Below are 21,503 nucleotides of genomic sequence, written 5' to 3'. Positions count from 1 at the left end.
GAGGTCAGCGACAGCTGGCAGAGGAACTTCAGCGGGATCCATGGCCGGATCTACTGTCACGATGCCGGCTGGCAGGAGGTGGATCCTCTGTGCCAGAGAGGGATTGCGTGGACCGTGCTAGTGGACCGGTTCTAAGTCACTACTGGTTTTCACCAGAGCCCGCCGCAAAGCGGGATGGTCTTGCTGCGGCGGTAGTGACCAGGTCGTATCCACTAGCAACGGCTCACCTCTCTGGCTGCTGAAGATAGGCGAGGTACAAGGGAGTAGGCAGAAGCAAAGTCGGACGTAGCAGAAGGTCGGGGGCAGGCGGCAAGGTTCGTAGTCAGGGGAGATAGCAGAAGTTCTGGTACACAGGCTTTAAACACACAAAACGCTTTCACTAGGCACAAGGGCAACAAGATCCGGCAAGGAAGTGCATGGGAGGAGGTTAGATATAGTCAGGGACCAGGTGGAAGCCAATTAAGCTAATTGGGCCAGGCACCAATCATTGGTGCACTGGCCCTTTAAGTCTCAGGGAGCTGGCGCGCGCGCGCCCTAGAGAGCGGAGCCGCGCGCGCCAGCACATGACAGCAGGGGACGGGAACGGGTAAGTGACCTGGGATGCGATTCGCGAGCGGGCGCGTCCCGCTGTGCGAATCGCATCCCCAACGGCCATGACAGAGCAGCGCTCCCGGTCAGCGGGACTGACCGGGGAGCTGCAGGGAGAAAGACGCCGTGAGCGCTCCGGGGAGGAGCGGGGGCCCGGAGCGCTAGGCGTAACAGTTCCCTGCACTTGGAGATGATATCGGACCAGTTTCCTACTGAAAGGTCTAAGGTGGCTTTCGTAGTCAGCCTTCTGTCTGGAAAAGCTCTGTCATGGGCCACACCGCTCTGGGACCGCAATGACCCCGTCACTGCCTCTATACACTCCTTCTTCTCGGAAATTCGAAGTGTCTTTGAGGAACCTGCCCGAGCCTCTTCTGCTGAGACTGCCCTGTTGAACCTGGTCCAGGGTAATTCTTCCGTTGGCGAGTACGCCGTACAATTCCGTACTCTTGCTTCAGAATTATCCTGGAATAATGAGGCCCTCTGCGCGACCTTTAAAAAAGGCCTATCCAGCAACATTAAAGATGTTCTGGCCGCACGAGAAATCCCTGCTAACCTACATGAACTCATCCATCTTGCCACTCGTATTGACATGCGTTTTTCCGAAAGGCGTCAGGAGCTCCGCCAGGATATGGACTTTGTTCGCACAAGGCGTTTTTTCTCCCCGGCTCCTCTCTCCTCTGGTCCCCTGCAATCCGTTCCTGTGCCTCCCGCCGTGGAGGCTATGCAGGTCGACCGGTCTCGCCTGACACCTCAAGAGAGGACACGACGCCGCATGGAGAATCTCTGCCTGTACTGTGCCAGTACCGAACACTTCCTGAAGGATTGTCCTATCCGTCCTCCCCGCCTGGAAAGACGTACGCTGACTCCGCACAAAGGTGAGACAGTCCTTGATGTCTACTCTGCTTCTCCATGTCTTACTGTGCCTGTGCGGATATCTGCCTCTGCCTTCTCCTTCTCTACTATGGCCTTCTTGGATTCCGGATCTGCAGGAAATTTTATTTTGGCCTCTCTCGTCAACAGGTTCAACATCCCAGTGACCAGTCTCGCCAGACCCCTCTACATCAATTGTGTAAACAATGAAAGATTGGACTGTACCATACGTTTCCGCACGGAGCCCCTTCTAATGTGCATCGGACCTCATCACGAGAAGATTGAATTTTTGGTCCTCCCCAATTGCACTTCCGAAATCCTCCTTGGACTACCCTGGCTTCAACTCCATTCCCCAACCCTGGATTGGTCCACTGGGGAGATCAAGAGTTGGGGGCCCTCTTGTTTCAAGGACTGCCTAAAACCGGTTCCCAGTACCCCTTGCCGTGACTCTGTGGTTCCCCCTGTAACCGGTCTCCCTAAGGCCTATATGGACTTTGCGGATGTTTTTTGCAAAAAACAAGCTGAGACTCTACCTCCTCACAGGCCTTATGATTGTCCTATTGACCTCCTCCCGGGCACTACTCCACCCCGGGGCAGAATCTATCCTCTGTCCGCCCCAGAGACTCTTGCTATGTCGGAGTACCTCCAGGAAAATTTAAAAAAAGGCTTTATCCGTAAATCCTCCTCTCCTGCCGGAGCCGGATTTTTCTTTGTGTCCAAAAAAGATGGCTCTCTACGTCCTTGCATTGACTACCGCGGTCTTAATAAAATCACGGTAAAGAACCGCTACCCCCTACCCCTCATCTCTGAACTCTTTGATCGCCTCCAAGGTGCCCACATCTTTACCAAACTGGACTTAAGAGGTGCTTATAATCTCATCCGCATCAGAGAGGGGGATGAATGGAAAACGGCATTTAACACTAGAGATGGACACTTTGAGTATCTGGTCATGCCCTTTGGCCTGTGCAACGCCCCTGCCGTCTTCCAAGACTTTGTTAATGAAATTTTTCGTGATCTCTTATACTCCTGTGTTGTTGTATATCTGGACGATATCCTGATTTTTTCTGCCAATCTAGAAGAACACCGCCAGCATGTCCGTATGATTCTTCAGAGACTTCGTGACAATCAACTTTATGCCAAGATAGAGAAATGTCTGAATGCCAATCTCTTCCTTTCCTAGGATACTTGGTCTCTGGCCAGGGACTACAAATGGATCCAGACAAACTCTCTGCCGTCTTAGATTGGCCACGCCCCTCCGGACTCCGTGCTATCCAACGTTTTTTGGGGTTCGCCAATTATTACAGGCAATTTATTCCACATTTTTCTACCGTTGTGGCCCCTATCGTGGCTTTAACCAAAAAAAATGCCAATCCCAAGTCTTGGCCTCCTCAAGCGGAAGACGCCTTTAAACGGCTCAAGTCTGCCTTTTTTTCGGCTCCCGTGCTCTCCAGACCTGACCCATCTAAACCCTTCCTATTGGAGGTTGATGCCTCCTCTGTAGGAGCTGGAGCGGTCCTTCTACAAAAAAATTCTTCCGGGCATGCTGTTACTTGTGGTTTTTTTTCTAGGACCTTCTCTCCGGCGGAGAGGAACTACTCCATCGGGGATCGAGAGCTTCTAGCCATTAAATTAGCACTTGAGGAATGGAGGCATCTGCTGGAGGGATCAAGATTTCCAGTTATTATTTACACCGATCACAAGAACCTCTCCTATCTCCAGTCTGCCCAACGGCTGAATCCTCGCCAGGCCAGGTGGTCTCTGTTCTTTGCCCGATTTAATTTTGAAATTCACTTTCGGCCTGCCGATAAGAACATTAGGGCCAATGCTCTCTCTCGTTCCTCGGATGCCTCGGAAGTTGAACTCTCTCCGCAACACATCATTCCTCCTGACTGCCTGATTTCCACTTCTCCAGCCTCCATCAGGCAAACTCCTCCAGGAAAGACCTTCGTCTCTCCACGCCAACGCCTCGGAATCCTCAAATGGGGTCACTCCTCCCATCTCGCAGGTCATGCAGGCATCAAGAAATCTGTGCAACTCATCTCTCGCTTCTATTGGTGGCCGACTCTGGAGACGGATGTCGTGGACTTTGTGCGAGCCTGCACTGTCTGTGCCCGGGATAAGACTCCTCGCCAGAAGCCCGCTGGTTTTCTTCATCCTCTGCCTGTCCCCGAACAGCCTTGGTCTCTGATTGGTATGGATTTTATTACAGACCTACCCCCATCCCGTGGCAACACTGTTGTTTGGGTGGTCGTTGATCGATTCTCCAAGATGGCACATTTCATCCCTCTTCCTTGTCTTCCTTCAGCGCCTCAGTTGGCTAAACAATTTTTTGTACACATTTTTCGTCTTCACGGGTTGCCCACACAGATAGTCTCGGATAGAGGCGTCCAATTCGTGTCAAAATTCTGGAGGGCTCTCTGTAAACAACTCAAGATTAAATTAAACTGTTCTTCTGCATATCATCCTCAATCCAATGGACAAGTAGAAAGAATTAACCAGGTCTTGGGTGATTATTTACGACATTTTGTTTCCTCCCGCCAGGATGATTGGGCAGATCTTCTACCATGGGCCGAATTCTCGTATAACTTTAGAGTCTCTGAATCTTCCTCCAAATCCCCATTTTTCGTGGTGTACGGCCGTCACCCTCTTCCCCCCCTCCCTACTCCCTTGCCCTCTGGTTTGCCCGCTGTAGATGAAGTGACTCGTGATCTTTCCACCATATGGAAAGAGACCCAAGATTCTCTTTTACAGGCTTCATCTCGCATGAAAAAGTTTGCCGATAAGAAAAGAAGAGCTCCCCCCATTTTTGCTCCCGGAGACAAGGTATGGCTCTCCGCTAAATATGTCCGCTTTCGTGTCCCCAGTTACAAACTGGGTCCACGCTATCTTGGTCCTTTCAAAGTCTTGTGCCAAATTAATCCTGTCTCTTACAAACTTCTTCTTCCTCCTTCTCTCCGTATTCCTAATGCCTTTCATGTCTCTCTTCTTAAACCACTCATCATCAACCGTTTCTCTCCCAAATTAGTTTCTCCCACTCCTGTCTCCGGTTCTTCTGACGTCTTCTCAGTGAAAGAGATACTGGCCTCCAAGACGGTCAGAGGAAAAAGGTTCTTTTTGGTGGATTGGGAGGGCTGTGGACCTGAAGAGAGATCCTGGGAACCTGAGGACAACATCCTAGACAAAAGTCTGCTCCTCAGGTTCTCAGGCTCTAAGAAGAGGGGGAGACCCAAGGGGGGGGGGTACTGTTACGCCGAGCGCTCCGGGTCCCCGCTCCTCCCCGGAGCGCTCGCTTCTCTCTCGCTACCGCAGCACTCCGGGCAGCTCCACTGACCCGGTGCGCTGCGATACCGTCTCCAGCCGGGATGCGATTCGCGATGCGGGTAGCGCCCGCTCGCGATGCGCATCCCGGCTCCCGTACCTGACTCGCTCTCCGTCTGTCCTGTCCCGGCGCGCGCGGCCCCGCTCCCTAGGGCGCGCGCGCGCCGGGTCTCTGCGATTTAAAGGGCCACTGCGCCGCTGATTGGCGCAGTGGTTCCAATTAGTGTGTTCACCTGTGCACTCCCTATTTATACCTCACTTCCCCTTCACTCCCTCGCCGGATCTTGTTGCCATTGTGCCAGTGAAAGTGTTTCCTTGTGTGTTCCTAGCCTGTGTTCCAGACCTCCTGCCGTTGCCCCCGACTACGATCCTTGCTGCCTGCCCCGACCTTCTGCTACGTCCGACCTTGCTTCTGTCTACTCCCTTGTACCGCGCCTATCTTCAGCAGTCAGAGAGGTTGAGCCGTTGCTAGTGGATACGACCTGGTCACTACCGCCGCAGCAAGACCATCCCGCTTTGCGGCGGGCTCTGGTGAAAACCAGTAGTGACTTAGAACCGATCCACTAGCACGGTCCACGCCAATCCCTCTCTGGCACAGAGGATCCACTACCTGCCAGCCGGCATCGTGACAATAACAATGGGGGTACTCTCAGTGATGTATCATTAGTATAACAATGGGGGCACTCTCAGTGATGTATTATTAGTATAACAATGGGGGTACTCTCAGTGATGTATTATTAGTATAACAATGGGGGTACTCTCAGTGATGTATTATTAGTATAACAATGGGGGTACTCTCAGTGATGTATTAGTATAACAATGGGGGCACTCTCAGTGATGTATTATTAGTATAACAATGGGGGTACTCTCAGTGATGTATTATTAGTATAACAATGGGGGCACTCTCAGTGATGTATCATTAGTATAACAATGGGGGCACTCTCAGTGATGTATTATTAGTATAACAATGGGGGCACTCTCAGTGATGTATTATTAGTATAACAATGGGGGTACAATCAGTGATGTATTATTAGTATAACAATGGGGGTACTCTTAGTGATGTATTATTAGTATAACAATGGGGGTACTCTCAGTGATGTATCATTAGTATAACAATGGGGGTACTCTCAGTGATGTATCATTAGTATAACAATGGGGGCACTCTCAGTGATGTATTATTAGTATAACAATGGGGGTACTCTCAGTGATGTATTATTAGTATAACAATGGGGGTACTCTCAGTGATGTATTATTAGTATAACAATGGGGGTACTCTCAGTGATGTATTATTAGTATGACAATGGGGGTACTCTCAGTGATGTATTATTAGTATAACAATGGGGGTACTCTCAGTGATGTATTATTAGTATAACAATGGGGGTACTCTCAGTGATGTATTATTAGTATAACAATGGGGGTACTCTCAGTGATGTATTATTAGTATAACAATGGGGGTACTCTCAGTGATGTATTATTAGTATGACAATGGGGGTACTCTCAGTGATGTATTATTAGTATAACAATGGGGGTACTCTCAGTGATGTATTATTAGTATAACAATGGGGGCACTCTCAGTGATGTATTATTAGTATAACAATGGGGGGTACTCTCAGTGATGTATCATTAGTATAACAATGGGGGCACTCTCAGTGATGTATCATTAGTATAACAATGGGGATACTCTCAGTGATGTATCATTAGTATAACAATGGGGGCACTCTCAGTGATGTATTATTAGTATAACAATGGGGATACTCTCAGTGATGTATTATTATTCTAACAATGGGGGCACTCTCAGTGATGTATCATTAGTATAACAATGGGGGCACTCTCAGTGATGTATTATTAGTATAACAATGGGGGTACTCTCAGTGATGTATCATTAGTATAACAATGGGGGTACTCTCAGTGATGTATCATTAGTATAACAATGGGTGTACTCTCAGTGATGTATTATTTTTATAACAATGGGGGTACTCTCAGTGATGTATTATTATTATAACAATGGGGGTACTCTCAGTGATGTATTATTAGTATAACAATGGGGGCACTCTCAGTGATGTATCATTAGTATAACAATGGGGGCACTCTCAGTGATGTATCATTAGTATAACAATGGGGGTACTCTCAGTGATGTATTATTTGTATAACAATGGGGGCACTCTCAGTGATGTATCATTAGTATAACAATGGGTGTACTCTCAGTGATGTATTATTAGTATAACAATGGGGGTACTCTCAGTGATGTATTATTAGTATAACAATGGGGGCACTCTCAGTGATGTATCATTAGTATAACAATGGGGGCACTCTCAGTGATGTATCATTAGTATAACAATGGGGGCACTCTCAGTGATGTATTATTAGTATAACAATGGGGGTACTCTCAGTGATGTATCATTAGTATAACAATGGGGGTACTCTCAGTGATGTATTATTTGTATAACAATGGGGGCACTCTCAGTGATGTATCATTAGTATAACAATGGAGGTACTCTCAGTGATGTATCATTAGTATAACAATGGGGGTACTCTCAGTGATATATTATTAGTATAACAATGGGGGCACTCTCAGTGATGTATTATTATTATAACAATGGGGGTACTCTCAGTGATGTATTATTATTATAACAATGGGGGTACTCTCAGTGATGTATTATTAGTATAACAATGGGGGCACTCTCAGTGATGTATCATTAGTATAACAATGGGGGCACTCTCAGTGATGTATCATTAGTATAACAATGGGGGCACTCTCAGTGATGTATTATTAGTATAACAATGGGGGTACTCTCAGTGATGTATCATTAGTATAACAATGGGGGTACTCTCAGTGATGTATTATTTGTATAACAATGGGGGCACTCTCAGTGATGTATCATTAGTATAACAAAGGGGGCACTCTCAGTGATGTATCATTAGTATAACAATGGGGGCACTCTCAGTGATGTATCATTAGTATAACAATGGGGGTACTCTCAGTGATGTATTATTAGTATAACAATGGGGGTACTCTCAGTGATGTATCATTAGTATAACAATGGGGGTACTCTTAGTGATGTATTATTAGTATAACAATGGGGGCACTCTCAGTGATGTATTATTTGTATAACAATGGGGGCACTCTCAGTGATGTATCATTAGTATAACAATGGGGGTACTCTCATTGATGTATTATTAGTATAACAATGGGGGTACTCTCAGTGATGTATTATTAGTATAACAATGGGGGTACTCTCAGTGATGTATCATTAGTATAACAATGGGGGTACTCTCAGTGATGTATTATTAGTATAACAATGGGGGTACTCTCAGTGATGAATTATTAGTATAACAATGGGGGCACTCTCAGTGATGTATCATTAGTATAACAATGGGGTTACTCTCAGTGATGTATTATTAGTATAACAATGGGGGTACTCTCAGTGATGAATTATTAGTATAACAATGGGGGTACTCTCAGTGATGTATTATTAGTATAACAATGGGGGTACTCTCAGTGATGTATCATTAGTATAACAATGGGGGCACTCTCAGTGATGTATTATTAGTAGAACAATGGGGGTACTCTCAGTGATGTATCATTAGTATAACAATGGGGGCACTCTCAGTGATGTATCATTAGTATAACAATGGGGGCACTCTCAGTGATGTATCATTAGTATAACAATGGGGGCACTCTCAGTGATGTATCATTAGTATAACAATGGGGGTACTCAGTGATGTATCATTAGTATAACAATGGGGGTACTCTCAGTGATGTATTATTAGTATAACAATGGGGGTACTCTCAGTGATGTATTATTAGTATAACAATGGGGGTACTCTTAGTGATGTATTATTAGTATAACAATGGGGTACTTTCAGTGATGTATTATTAGTATAACAATGGGGGTACTCTCAGTGATGTATTATTAGTATAACAATGGGGGCACTCTCAGTGATGTATTATTAGTATAACAGTGGGGGTACTCTTAGTGATGTATTATTAGTATAACAATGGGGTACTCTCAGTGATGTATTATTAGTATAACAATGGGGGGACTCTCAGTGATGCATTATTAGTATAACAATGGGGGTACTCTCAGTGATGCATTATTAGTATAACAATGGGGGTACTCTCAGTGATGTATTATTAGTATAACAATGGGGGGACTCTCAGTGATGTATTATTATCAGTATGAGATTGGGGGCACTCTCAGCGGTGTATTACTACCAGTATAACACATAGTTAGAGCCCCCCTTTAGGCAGCACATAGATTCCCCCTTTAGGCAGCACGTAGTTAGAGCCTCCCTTTAGGAAGCACATAGAGCCCCCTTTAGGCAGCACATATTTAGATCCCCCCTTCAGGCAGCACATAGATTCCCCCATATTAGGCAGCACATAGTTAGAGCCCCCCTTTAGGCAGCATTGGTTTTATTTCACAGCCCAAAAAGTTTTTATTTTTTTTATTTGAACAACTATGACACCAAATGTGATTTGCACTAGTGTGACAATGAGCAAAAAAGGTTGCCAGCGGTGTTCCCCTTTTAAGCAGAGGTCCCCAACCAGGTTGCCTCCAGCAATTGCAAGACACACGGACTGAACTTATAGCCCTTTTAATACTGTAGTTAGTTGCTTGAAGGAACTTAAGTTTTACACTGGTGTACCCCTTTTAACCAGCGGTTCCCTCCCAACCAGGGTGCCTCCAGCTGTTGCAAGACACACGGACTGATATTTGAGCCCTAAAAAGGGCTTTTTTGGGTGCTGTCCTTAAAGCAGATGTTACACTAGTGCTTTAGGAGTAAACTGGACCCTGAATACACCACCTAGCAGCAACCTAGCTATCGCTTTCCCTATACAGCAGGAGCAGCTTCTCTGTCCCTCCACTTCCTAAGCCTGCAGCATGCTGAATGAGGGTAAAATGGCGTCTGTGCAAGAGGTAGGAGGGTCTGGAAGGGAGGGACTGCAGCTGATTGGCTGTAATGTGTCTGCAGACTCTGACTCACAGGGTCAAAGTTTACCGCAATGTTAAAGTATAGGGGGCGAATCGAACTTCACATATGTTCGCCCAGCGATGCGAACGCGAACATGCTAAGTTCGCCGGGAACTGTTCGCCGGCGAACAATTCGCGACAACTCTAATGAGTCTATGTAATATAGATATCCAGGTGATGAGTCTATGTAATATAGATATCAAGGTGATGAGTCTATGTAATATAGATATCCAGGTGATGAGTCTATGTAATATGTATATCCAGGAGATGAGTCTATGTAATATAGATATCCAGGTGATGAGTCTATGTAATATAGATATCAAGGTGATGAGTCTATGTAATATAGATATCCAGGTGATGAGTCTATGTAATATGTATATCCAGGTGGTGATGAGTCTATGTAATATGTATATCCAGGTGATGATGAGTCTATGTAATATGTATATCCAGGTGGTGATGAGTCTATGTAATATGTATATCCAGGTGGTGATGAGTCTATGTAATATGTATATCCAGGTGGTGATGAGTCTATGTAATATGTATATCCAGGTGGTGATGAGTCTATGTAATATGTATATCCAGGTGATGAGTCTATGTAATATGTATATCCAGGTGATGAGTCTATGTAATATGTATATCCAGGTGATGAGTCTATGTAATATGTATATCCAGGTGATGAGTCTATGTAATATGTATATCCAGGTGATGAGTCTATGTAATATGTATATCCAGTTGATGAGACTATGTAATATGTATATACAGGAGATGAGTCTATGTAATATGTATATCCCGGTGGTGATGAGTCTATGTAATATGTATATCCAGGTGATAGGTGATGATGAGTCTATGTAATATGTATATCCAGGTGATGATGAGTCTATGTAATATGTATATCCAGGTGGTGATGAGTCTATGTAATATGTATATCCAGGTGATAGGTGATGATGAGTCTATGTAATATGTATATCCAGGTGATGATGAGTCTATGTAATATGTATATCCAGGTGATGATGAGTCTATGTAATATGTATATCCAGTTGATGAGTCTATGTAATATGTATATCCAGGTGATGATGAGTCTATGTAATATGTATATCCAGGTGATGATGAGTCTATGTAATATGTATATCCAGGTGATGATGAGTCTATGTAATATGTATATCCAGGTGATGATGAGTCTATGTAATATGTATATCCAGGTGGTGATGAGTCTATGTAATATGTATATCCAGGTGATTAGTCTATGTAATATGTATATCCAGGTGATGAGTCTATGTAATATGTATATCCAGGAGATGAGTCTATGTAATATGTATATCCAGGTGATGATGAGTCTATGTAATATGTATATCCAGGTGATAGGTGATGATGAGTCTATGTAATATGTATATCCAGGTGATGATGAGTCTATGTAATATGTATATCCAGGTGGTGATGAGTCTATGTAATATGTATATCCAGGTGATAGGTGATGATGAGTCTATGCAATATGTATATCCAGGTGATGATGAGTCTATGTAATATGTATATCCAGGTGATGAGTCTATGTAATATGTATATCCAGGTGATGATGAGTCTATGTAATATGTATATCCAGGTGATGAGTCTATGTAATATGTATATCCAGGAGGTGATGAGTCTATGTAATATGTATATCCAGGTGATGATGAGTCTATGTAATATGTATATCCAGGTGATGATGAGTCTATGTAATATGTATATCCAGGTGATGAGTCTATGTAATATGTATATCCAGGTGGTGATGAGTCTATGTAATATGTATATCCAGGTGGTGATGAGTCTATGTAATATGTATATCCAGATGGTGATGAGTCTATGTAATATGTATATCCAGGTGATGATGAGTCTATGTAATATGTATATCCAGGTGATGATGAGTCTATGTAATATGTATATCCAGGTGATGAGTCTATGTAATATGTATATCCAGGTGATGAGTCTATGTAATATGTATATCCAGGTGATGATGAGTCTATGTAATATATCCAGTTGATGAGTCTATGTAATATGTATATCCAGGTGATGATGAGTCTATGTAATATGTATATCCAGGTGATGAGTCTATGTAATATGTATATCCAGGTGATAGGTGATGATGAGTCTATGTAATATGTATATCCAGGTGATGAGTCTATGTAATATGTATATCCAGGTGATGATGAGTCTATGTAATATGTATATCCAGGTGATGATGAGTCTATGTAATATGTATGTTCATGTGATGAGTCTATGTAATATGTATATCCAGGTGATGAGTCTATGTAATATGTATATCCAGGTGATGATGAGTCTATGTAATATGTATATCCAGGTGATGAGTCTATGTAATATGTATATCCAAGTGATGATGAGTCTATGTAATATGTATATCCAGGTGATGATGAGTCTATGTAATATGTATATCCAGGTGATGAGTCTATGTAATATGTATATCCAAGTGATGATGAGTCTATGTAATATGTATATCCAGGTGATGATGAGTCTATGTAATATGTATATCCAGGTGATGAGTCTATGTAATATGTATATCCAGGTGATGATGAGTCTATGTAATTGTCACGATGCCGGCTGGCAGGTAGTGGATCCTCTGTGCCAGAGAGGGATTGGCGTGGACCGTGCTAGAGGATCGGTTCTAAGTCACTACTGGTTTTCACCAGAGCCCGCCGCAAAGCGGGATGGTCTTGCTGCGGCGGTAGTGACCAGGTCGTATCCCCTAGCAACGGCTCAACCTCTCTGGCTGCTGAAGATAGGCGCGGTACAAGGGAGTAGACAGAAGCAAGGTCGGACGTAGCAGAAGGTCGGGGCAGGCAGCAAGGATCGTAGTCAGGGGCAACGGCAGGAGGTCTGGAACACAGGCTAGGAACACACAAGGAAACGCTTTCACTGGCACTAAGGCAACAAGATCCGGCGAGGGAGTGAAGGGGAAGTGAGGTGATATAGGGAAGTGCACAGGTGTAAACACTAATTGGAACCACTGCGCCAATCAGCGGCGCAGTGGCCCTTTAAATCGCAAAGACCCGGCGCGCGCGCGCCCTAGGGAGCGGGGCCGCGCGCGCCGGGACAGAACAGACGGAGAGCGAGTCAGGTACGGGAGCCGGGGTGCGCATCGCGAGCGGGCGCTACCCGCATCGCGAATCGCATCCCGGCCAGAGGCGGTATCGCAGCGCCCCGGGTCCGTGGAACCGACCGGAGCGCTGCAGTGAGAGGAGTGTAGCGAGCGCTCCGGGGAGGAGCGGGGACCCGGAGCGCTCGGCGTAACAGTACCCCCCCCCTTGGGTCTCCCCCTCTTCTTGGAGCCTGAGAACCTGAGGACCAGACTTTTGTCCAGGATATTGTCCTCAGGTTCCCAGGACCTCTCTTCAGGACCACAACCCTCCCAATCCACTAAAAAGAAGGTTTTCCCTCTGACCTTTTTAGATGCTAAAATTTCCTTGACGGAGAAGATGTCCGAGGAGCCGGAGACAGGAGTGGGGGGAACAGATTTGGGAGAGAAACGGTTAATGATAAGTGGTTTAAGAAGAGAAACATGAAAGGCATTAGGAATACGAAGAGAAGGAGGAAGAAGAAGTTTGTAAGAGACAGGATTAATCTGGCGCAAAATCTTGAAAGGACCAAGATAGCGTGGTCCCAACTTATAGCTAGGGACACGGAAGCGGACATATTTGGCGGAGAGCCATACCTTGTCTCCAGGGGAAAAAATGGGAGGAGCTCTTCTTTTCTTATCCGCGAATCTCTTCATGCGTGAAGAAGCCTGTAAGAGAGAATTTTGGGTCTCTCTCCATATGATGGAAAGATCACGAGAAATTTCATCCACAGCGGGCAGACCAGAGGGCAAGGGGGTAGGGAGGGGGGGAAGAGGGTGACGGCCGTACACCACGAAAAACGGGGATTTGGAGGAAGATTCAGAGATTCTGAAATTATACGAGAATTCGGCCCAAGGTAGAAGATCTGCCCAGTCATCCTGGCGGGAGGAAACAAAATGTCGTAAATAGTCACCCAAGATCTGGTTAATTCTTTCTACTTGTCCATTGGATTGAGGATGGTATGCAGAAGAAAAATTTAATTTAATCTTGAGTTGTTTACAGAGAGCCCTCCAGAATTTAGACACAAATTGGACGCCTCTATCCGAGACGATCTGCGTAGGCAACCCGTGAAGACGAAAAATGTGTACAAAAAATTGTTTAGCCAACTGAGGCGCTGAAGGAAGACCAGGAAGAGGGATGAAATGTGCCATTTTGGAGAATCGATCAACGACCACCCAAATAACAGTGTTGCCATGGGATGGGGGTAAGTCAGTAATAAAATCCATACCAATCAGAGACCAAGGTTGTTCGGGAACAGGCAGAGGAAGAAGAAAACCAGCGGGCTTCTGGCGAGGAGTCTTATCCCGGGCACAGATAGTGCAGGCTCGCACAAAGTCCACCACATCAGTCTCTAGAGTCGGCCACCAATAGAAGCGAGAGATGAGTTGCACAGATTTCTTGATGCCCGCATGACCTGCGAGATGGGAGGAGTGACCCCATTTGAGGATTCCGAGGCGTTGGCGTGGAGAAACAAAGGTCTTTCCTGGAGGAGTTTGCCTGATGGAGGCTGGAGAAGTGGAAATCAGGCAGTCAGGAGGAATGATGTGTTGAGGAGAGAGTTCAATTTCAGAAGCATCTGAGGAACGAGAGAGAGCATCGGCCCTAATGTTCTTATCAGCAGGCCGAAAGTGAATTTCAAAATTAAATCGGGCAAAGAACAGAGACCACCTGGCCTGACGAGGATTCAGCCGTTGGGCAGACTCGAGGTATGAGAGGTTCTTGTGATCGGTGTAAATAATAACTGGAAATCTTGACCCCTCCAGCAGATGCCTCCATTCCTCAAGTGCTAATTTAATGGCTAGAAGCTCTCGATCCCCGATGGAGTAGTTCCTCTCCGCCGGAGAGAAGGTCCTAGAAAAAAACCCACAAGTAACAGCATGCCCGGAAGAGTTTTTTTGTAGAAGGACAGCTCCAGCTCCCACTGAGGAGGCATCAACCTCCAATAGGAAGGGTTTAGATGGGTCAGGTCTGGAGAGCACGGGAGCCGAAGAGAAGGCAGACTTGAGTCGTTTAAAGGCGTCTTCCGCTTGAGGAGGCCAAGACTTGGGATCGGCATTTTTTTTGGTTAAAGCCACAATAGGAGCCACAATGGTAGAAAAATGTGGAATAAATTGCCTGTAATAATTGGCGAACCCCAAAAAACGTTGGATGGCACGGAGTCCGGAGGGGCGTGGCCAATCTAAGACGGCAGAGAGTTTATCTGGATCCATTTGTAGTCCCTGGCCAGAGACCAAGTATCCTAGAAAAGGAAGAGATTGGCATTCAAACAGACATTTCTCAATTTTAGCATAGAGTTGATTGTCACGAAGTCTCTGAAGAACCATACGGACATGCTGGCGGTGTTCTTCTAGATTGGCCGAAAAAATTAGGATATCATCAAGATATACAACAACACAGGAGTATAACAGATCACGAAAAATTTCATTAACAAAGTCTTGGAAGACAGCAGGGGCGTTGCACAGGCCAAAGGGCATGACCAGATACTCAAAGTGTCCATCTCTGGTGTTAAATGCTGTTTTCCACTCATCCCCCTCTCTGATGCGGATGAGGTTATAGGCGCCTCTTAAGTCCAATTTAGTAAAGATGTGGGCACCTTGGAGGCGATCAAAGAGTTCAGAGATGAGGGGTAAGGGGTAGCGGTTCTTAACCGTGATTTTATTAAGTCCGCGGTAGTCAATGCAAGGACGTAGAGAGCCATCTTTTTTGGACACAAAGAAAAATCCGGCTCCGGCAGGAGAGGAGGATTTACGGATAAAGCCCTTTTTTAGATTCTCCTGGACGTATTCAGACATGGCAAGAGTCTCTGGGGCAGAGAGAGGATAAATTCTGCCCCGGGGTGGAGTAGTGCCCGGGAGGAGGTCGATAGGACAATCATAAGGCCTGTGAGGAGGTAGAGTCTCCGCTTGTTTTTTGCAGAAAACATCCGCGAAGTCCATATAGGCCTTAGGGAGACCGGTTACTGGAGGAAGCAGAGAGTTACGGCAAGGGTTACTGGGAACCGGTTTTAGACAGTCCTTGGAACAAGAGGGCCCCCAACTCTTGATCTCCCCAGTGGACCAATCCAGGGTTGGGGAATGAAGTTGAAGCCAGGGAAGTCCAAGGAGAATTTCCGAGGTGCAATTGGGGAGGACCAAAAGTTCAATCCTCTCGTGATGAGATCCGATGCTCATTAGAAGGGGCTCCGTGCGGAAACGTATGGAACAGTCCAATCTTTCATTGTTTATACAATTGATGTAAAGGGGTCTGGTGAGACTGGTCACTGGGATGTTGAACCTGTTGACGAGAGAGGCCAAAATAAAATTTCCTGCAGATCCAGAGTCCAAGAAGGCCACAGAAGAGAAGGAGAAGGCAGAGGCAGACATCCGCACAGGCACAGTAAGACGTGGAGAAGCAGAGTGGACATCAAGGATTGTCTCACCTTTGTGCGGAGTCAGGGTACGTCTTTCCAGGCGGGGAGGGCGGATAGGACAATCCCTCAGGAAGTGTTCGGTACTAGCACAGTACAGGCAGAGGTTCTCCATGCGGCGTCGTGTCCTCTCTTGAGATGTCAGGCGAGACCGGTCGACCTGCATAGCCTCCACGGCGGGAGGCACAGGAACAGATTGCAGGGAACCAGAGGAGAGAGGAGCCGAGGAGAAGAAACGCCTCGTGCGAACAGAGTCCATATCTTGGCGGAGCTCCTGACGCCTTTCGGAAAAACGCATGTCAATGCGAGTGGCTAGGTGAATAAGTTCATGAAGATTAGCAGGCATTTCTCGTGCGGCCAGAACATCTTTAATGTTGCTGGATAGGCCTTTTTTAAAGGTCGCGCAGAGGGCCTCATTGTTCCAGGATAATTCAGAAGCAAGAGTACGGAATTGTACGGCATACTCGCCAACGGAAGAATTACCCTGGACCAGGTTCAACAGGGCAGTCTCAGCAGAAGAGGCTCGGGCAGGTTCCTCAAAGACACTTCGAATTTCCGAGAAGAAGGAGTGTACAGAGGCAGTGACGGGGTCATTGCGGTCCCAGAGCGGTGTGGCCCAAGCCAGGGCTTTTCCAGACAGCAGGCTGACTACGAAAGCCACCTTAGACCTTTCAGTGGGGAACTGGTCCGACATCATCTCCAAGTGTAATGAACATTGGGAAAGGAAGCCACGGCAAAACTTAGAGTCCCCATCAAATTTATCCGGCAAGGATAGTCGTAGTCCAGAAGCGGCCACTCGCTGCGGGGGAGGTACAGGAGCTGGCGGAGGAGATGGTTGCTGGAGCTGTGGTAGTAACTGTTGTAGCATAACAGTCAGTTGAGACAGCTGTTGGCCTTGTTGCGCAATCTGTTGTGACTGCTGGGCGACCACCGTGGTGAGGTCAGCGACAACTGGCAGAGGAACTTCAGCGGGATCCATGGCCGGATCTACTGTCACGATGCCGGCTGGCAGGTAGTGGATCCTCTGTGCCAGAGAGGGATTGGCGTGGACCGTGCTAGAGGATCGGTTCTAAGTCACTACTGGTTTTCACCAGAGCCCGCCGCAAAGCGGGATGGTCTTGCTGCGGCGGTAGTGACCAGGTCGTATCCCCTAGCAACGGCTCAACCTCTCTGGCTGCTGAAGATAGGCGCGGTACAAGGGAGTAGACAGAAGCAAGGTCGGACGTAGCAGAAGGTCGGGGCAGGCAGCAAGGATCGTAGTCAGGGGCAACGGCAGGAGGTCTGGAACACAGGCTAGGAACACACAAGGAAACGCTTTCACTGGCACTAAGGCAACAAGATCCGGCGAGGGAGTGAAGGGGAAGTGAGGTGATATAGGGAAGTGCACAGGTGTAAACACTAATTGGAACCACTGCGCCAATCAGCGGCGCAGTGGCCCTTTAAATCGCAAAGACCCGGCGCGCGCGCGCCCTAGGGAGCGGGGCCGCGCGCGCCGGGACAGAACAGACGGAGAGCGAGTCAGGTACGGGAGCCGGGGTGCGCATCGCGAGCGGGCGCTACCCGCATCGCGAATCGCATCCCGGCCAGAGGCGGTATCGCAGCGCCCCGGGTCCGTGGAACCGACCGGAGCGCTGCAGTGAGAGGAGTGTAGCGAGCGCTCCGGGGAGGAGCGGGGACCCGGAGCGCTCGGCGTAACAGTAATATGTATATCCAGGTGATGATGAGTCTATGTAATATGTATGTTCATGTGATGAGCCTAAAACATGTCATTCTCCTTGTCTCCGACTTTATGTTTGATCAAATAAAATGAATCAATGATACCTGGTGTCACGATGCCGGCTGGCAGGTAGTGGATCCTCTGTGCCAGAGAGGGATGGAGAGGACCGCGCTAGTGGACCGGTTCTAAGCCACTACAGGTTTTCACCAGAGCCCGCCGCAAAGCGGGATGGTCTTGCTGCGGCGGTAGTGACCAGGTCGTATCCACTAGCAACGGCTTACCTCTCTGGCTGCTGAAGATGCTGAATATAGGCGCGGTACAAGGGAGTAGGCAGAAGCAAGGTCGGACGTAGCAGAAGGTCGAGGCAGGCAGCAAGGATCGTAGTCAGGGGCAACGGCAGGAGGTCAGGAACACGGGCTAGGAACAGACAAGGGAACGCTTTCACTAGGCACTAAGGCAACAAGATCCGGCCAGGGAGTGCAAGGGAGGAGACTAGATATAAGCAGGGAACAGGTGGGAACCAATTAAGCTAATTGGGAAGATTGGGCCAGGCACCATCATTGGTGCACTGGCCCTTTAAATCGCAGAGACCCGGCGCGCGCGCGCCCTAGGGAGCGGGGCCGCGCGCGCCGGGACAGGACCGAGGGAGAGCGAGTCAGGTACGGGGACCGGGGTGCGCATCGCGAGCGGGCGCTACCCGCATCGCGAATCGCACCCCGGCTGAAGGCGGGACCGCAGCGCACCCGGTCAGTGGATCTGACCGGGGCGCTGCAACAACGAAGATGAGGCGAGCGCTCCGGGGAGGAACGGGGACCCGGAGCGCTCGGCGTAACAGTACCCCCCCCCTTGGGTCTCCCCCTCTTCTTGGGGCCAAAGAACCTGAGAAAGAAAAACTCAATTTTTTCGTGATGAGGTCCGATGCAAATTAGGAGGGGTTCTGTGTGGAAACGTACGAGACAGTCCAATCTTTTATTGTAAAAACAATAGATGTAGAGGGGTCTGGCGAGACTGGTCACAGGAACGTAGAACCTGTTGATGAGAGAGGCCAAAAAAAATTTTCCTGCAGATCCGGAATCCAAGAAGAGCATAGTAGAGAAGGAGAAGGTAGAGGCAGATATCCGCACAGGCACAGTAAGGCGTGGAGAAGCAGAGTTGACATCAAGAACTGTGTCACCTTTGTGCGGAGTCAGCGTACGTCTTTCCAGGCGGGGAGGACGGATAGGACAATCCTTCAGGAAGAGTTCGGTACCGGCATAGTACAGGCAAAGATTCTCCATGCGGCGTAGTGTCCTCTCTTGAGGTGTCAAGCAAGACCGGTCAACTTGCATAGCCTCCGCGGCGGGAAGCACAGGAACAGATTGCAGAGGACCAGAGGGGAGAGGAGCCGGAGAGAAAAAACGCTTCGTGCGAACAAAGTCCATATCCAGGCGGAGCTCCAGACGCCATCCGGAAGAACGCATGTCAATGCGAGTGGCAAGGTGAATGAGTTCATGTAGGTCAGCAGGAGTCTCTCGTGCGGCCAGAACATCTTTAATGTTGCTGGATAGGCCTTTTTTAAAGGTCGCGCAGAGAACCTCACTATTCCAAGACAACTCGTAAGCAAGAGTACGGAACTGAATGGCGTACTCGCCAACGGAAGAAACACCCTGGGCCAGGTTCAGCAGGGCAATCTCGGCTGAAGAAGCTCGGGCAGGTTCCTCAAAGACACTTCGAATTTCCGAGAAGAAGGAGTGTACAGAGGCAGTGACGGGGTCATTGCGGTCCCAGAGCGGTGCGGCCCATGACAGGGCTTTTCCAGACAGAAGGCTGACTACGAAAGCCACCTTAGACCTTTCAGTAGGAAACTGGTCCGACATCATCTCCAAGTGCTGGGAACATTGCGAAAGAAAGCCACGGCAATACTTAGAGTCCCCATTAAATTTGTCCGGCAAGGACAGGCAGAGGCTAGGAGTGGCCACTCGCTGCGGAGGAGGTGCAGGAGCTGGCGGAGGAGAAGATTGCTGGAGAAGTTGCGACTGAAGTTGGTGCGAAATGGTGGACATTTCCGACAGCTGACGGGTTAGAAGGGCGATCAGTCGGGCTTGCTGGGCGGCCACCGTGGTGAGGTCAGCGACAACTGACAGAGGAACTTCAGCGGGATCCATGGCCGGATCTACTGTCACGATGCCGGCTGGCAGGTAGTGGATCCTCTGTGCCAGAGAGGGATGGAGAGGACCGCGCTAGTGGACCGGTTCTAAGCCACTACAGGTTTTCACCAGAGCCCGCCGCAAAGCGGGATGGTCTTGCTGCGGCGGTAGTGACCAGGTCGTATCCACTAGCAACGGCTTACCTCTCTGGCTGCTGAAGATGCTGAATATAGGCGCGGTACAAGGGAGTAGGCAGAAGCAAGGTCGGACGTAGCAGAAGGTCGAGGCAGGCAGCAAGGATCGTAGTCAGGGGCAACGGCAGGAGGTCAGGAACACGGGCTAGGAACAGACAAGGGAACGCTTTCACTAGGCACTAAGGCAACAAGATCCGGCCAGGGAGTGCAAGGGAGGAGACTAGATATAAGCAGGGAACAGGTGGGAACCAATTAAGCTAATTGGGAAGATTGGGCCAGGCACCATCATTGGTGCACTGGCCCTTTAAATCGCAGAGACCCGGCGCGCGCGCGCCCTAGGGAGCGGGGCCGCGCGCGCCGGGACAGGACCGAGGGAGAGCGAGTCAGGTACGGGGACCGGGGTGCGCATCGCGAGCGGGCGCTACCCGCATCGCGAATCGCACCCCGGCTGAAGGCGGGACCGCAGCGCACCCGGTCAGTGGATCTGACCGGGGCGCTGCAACAACGAAGATGAGGCGAGCGCTCCGGGGAGGAACGGGGACCCGGAGCGCTCGGCGTAACACCTGGGAGTGTTGGAGGATTTTTCTTTACACTTTTAGATCACCTTTTATCTTATTTATTATCTTTTTCTCTCCATACTATATGAATGCCATATGGTACCCGGATACCAGAGGATCCTATATATAGAGAGAGAAGATAAGAGTTAATAGTCACCTCCCTGCAGACTGATACCAGGTAAGTGTCTCATCCTACACCTCTAGGACTGGACGGGGACATTATTATATATATATGGAGATAGAAGACATGAGGGGCCATGAGGTTTTAAGTATAACAATGGGGGTACTCTCAGTGATGTATTATTAGTATAACAATGGGGGTACTCTCAGTAATGTATCATTAGTATAACAATGGGGGTACTCTCAGTGATGTATTATTAGTATAACAATGGGGGTACTCTCAGTGATGTATCATTAGTATAACAATGGGGGTACTCTCAGTGATGTATTATTAGTATAACAATGGGGGTACTCTCAGTGATGTATCATTAGTATAACAATGGGGACACTCTCAGTGATGTATTATTAGTATAACAATGGGGGCACTCTCAGTGATGTATTATTAGTATAACAATGGGGGCACTCTCAGTGATGTATCATTAGTATAACAATGGGGACACTCTCAGTGATGTATTATTAGTATAACA

General features: G+C 47.9%; 1 protein-coding gene across 4 annotated transcripts in view; it reads left to right on the top strand.

Moving 5' to 3' along the window:
• LOC130284155 (perforin-1-like) overlaps positions 1-21,503 on the top strand; it is an 83,376-nt gene that overhangs the window by 34,248 nt on the left and 27,625 nt on the right. The window contains exon 1 of one of the 4 annotated variants that reach the window (XM_056534228.1): positions 20,948-21,034. The exons of the other annotated variants lie outside the window; for them this stretch is intronic. The gene's annotated coding sequence lies outside the window, so the exon portion shown is untranslated. Of the gene's footprint in view, positions 1-20,947; positions 21,035-21,503 lie in introns of those variants that run through there. 4 annotated transcript variants of the gene reach the window in all.

This window comes from Hyla sarda, chromosome 8, assembly GCF_029499605.1.
Source record: "Hyla sarda isolate aHylSar1 chromosome 8, aHylSar1.hap1, whole genome shotgun sequence".
NCBI classification, from domain to species: Eukaryota; Metazoa; Chordata; class Amphibia; order Anura; family Hylidae; genus Hyla; species Hyla sarda.
The sequence above is the reverse complement of the archived record's forward strand: the minus strand, read 5'-3'. Positions and strand labels throughout refer to the sequence as shown.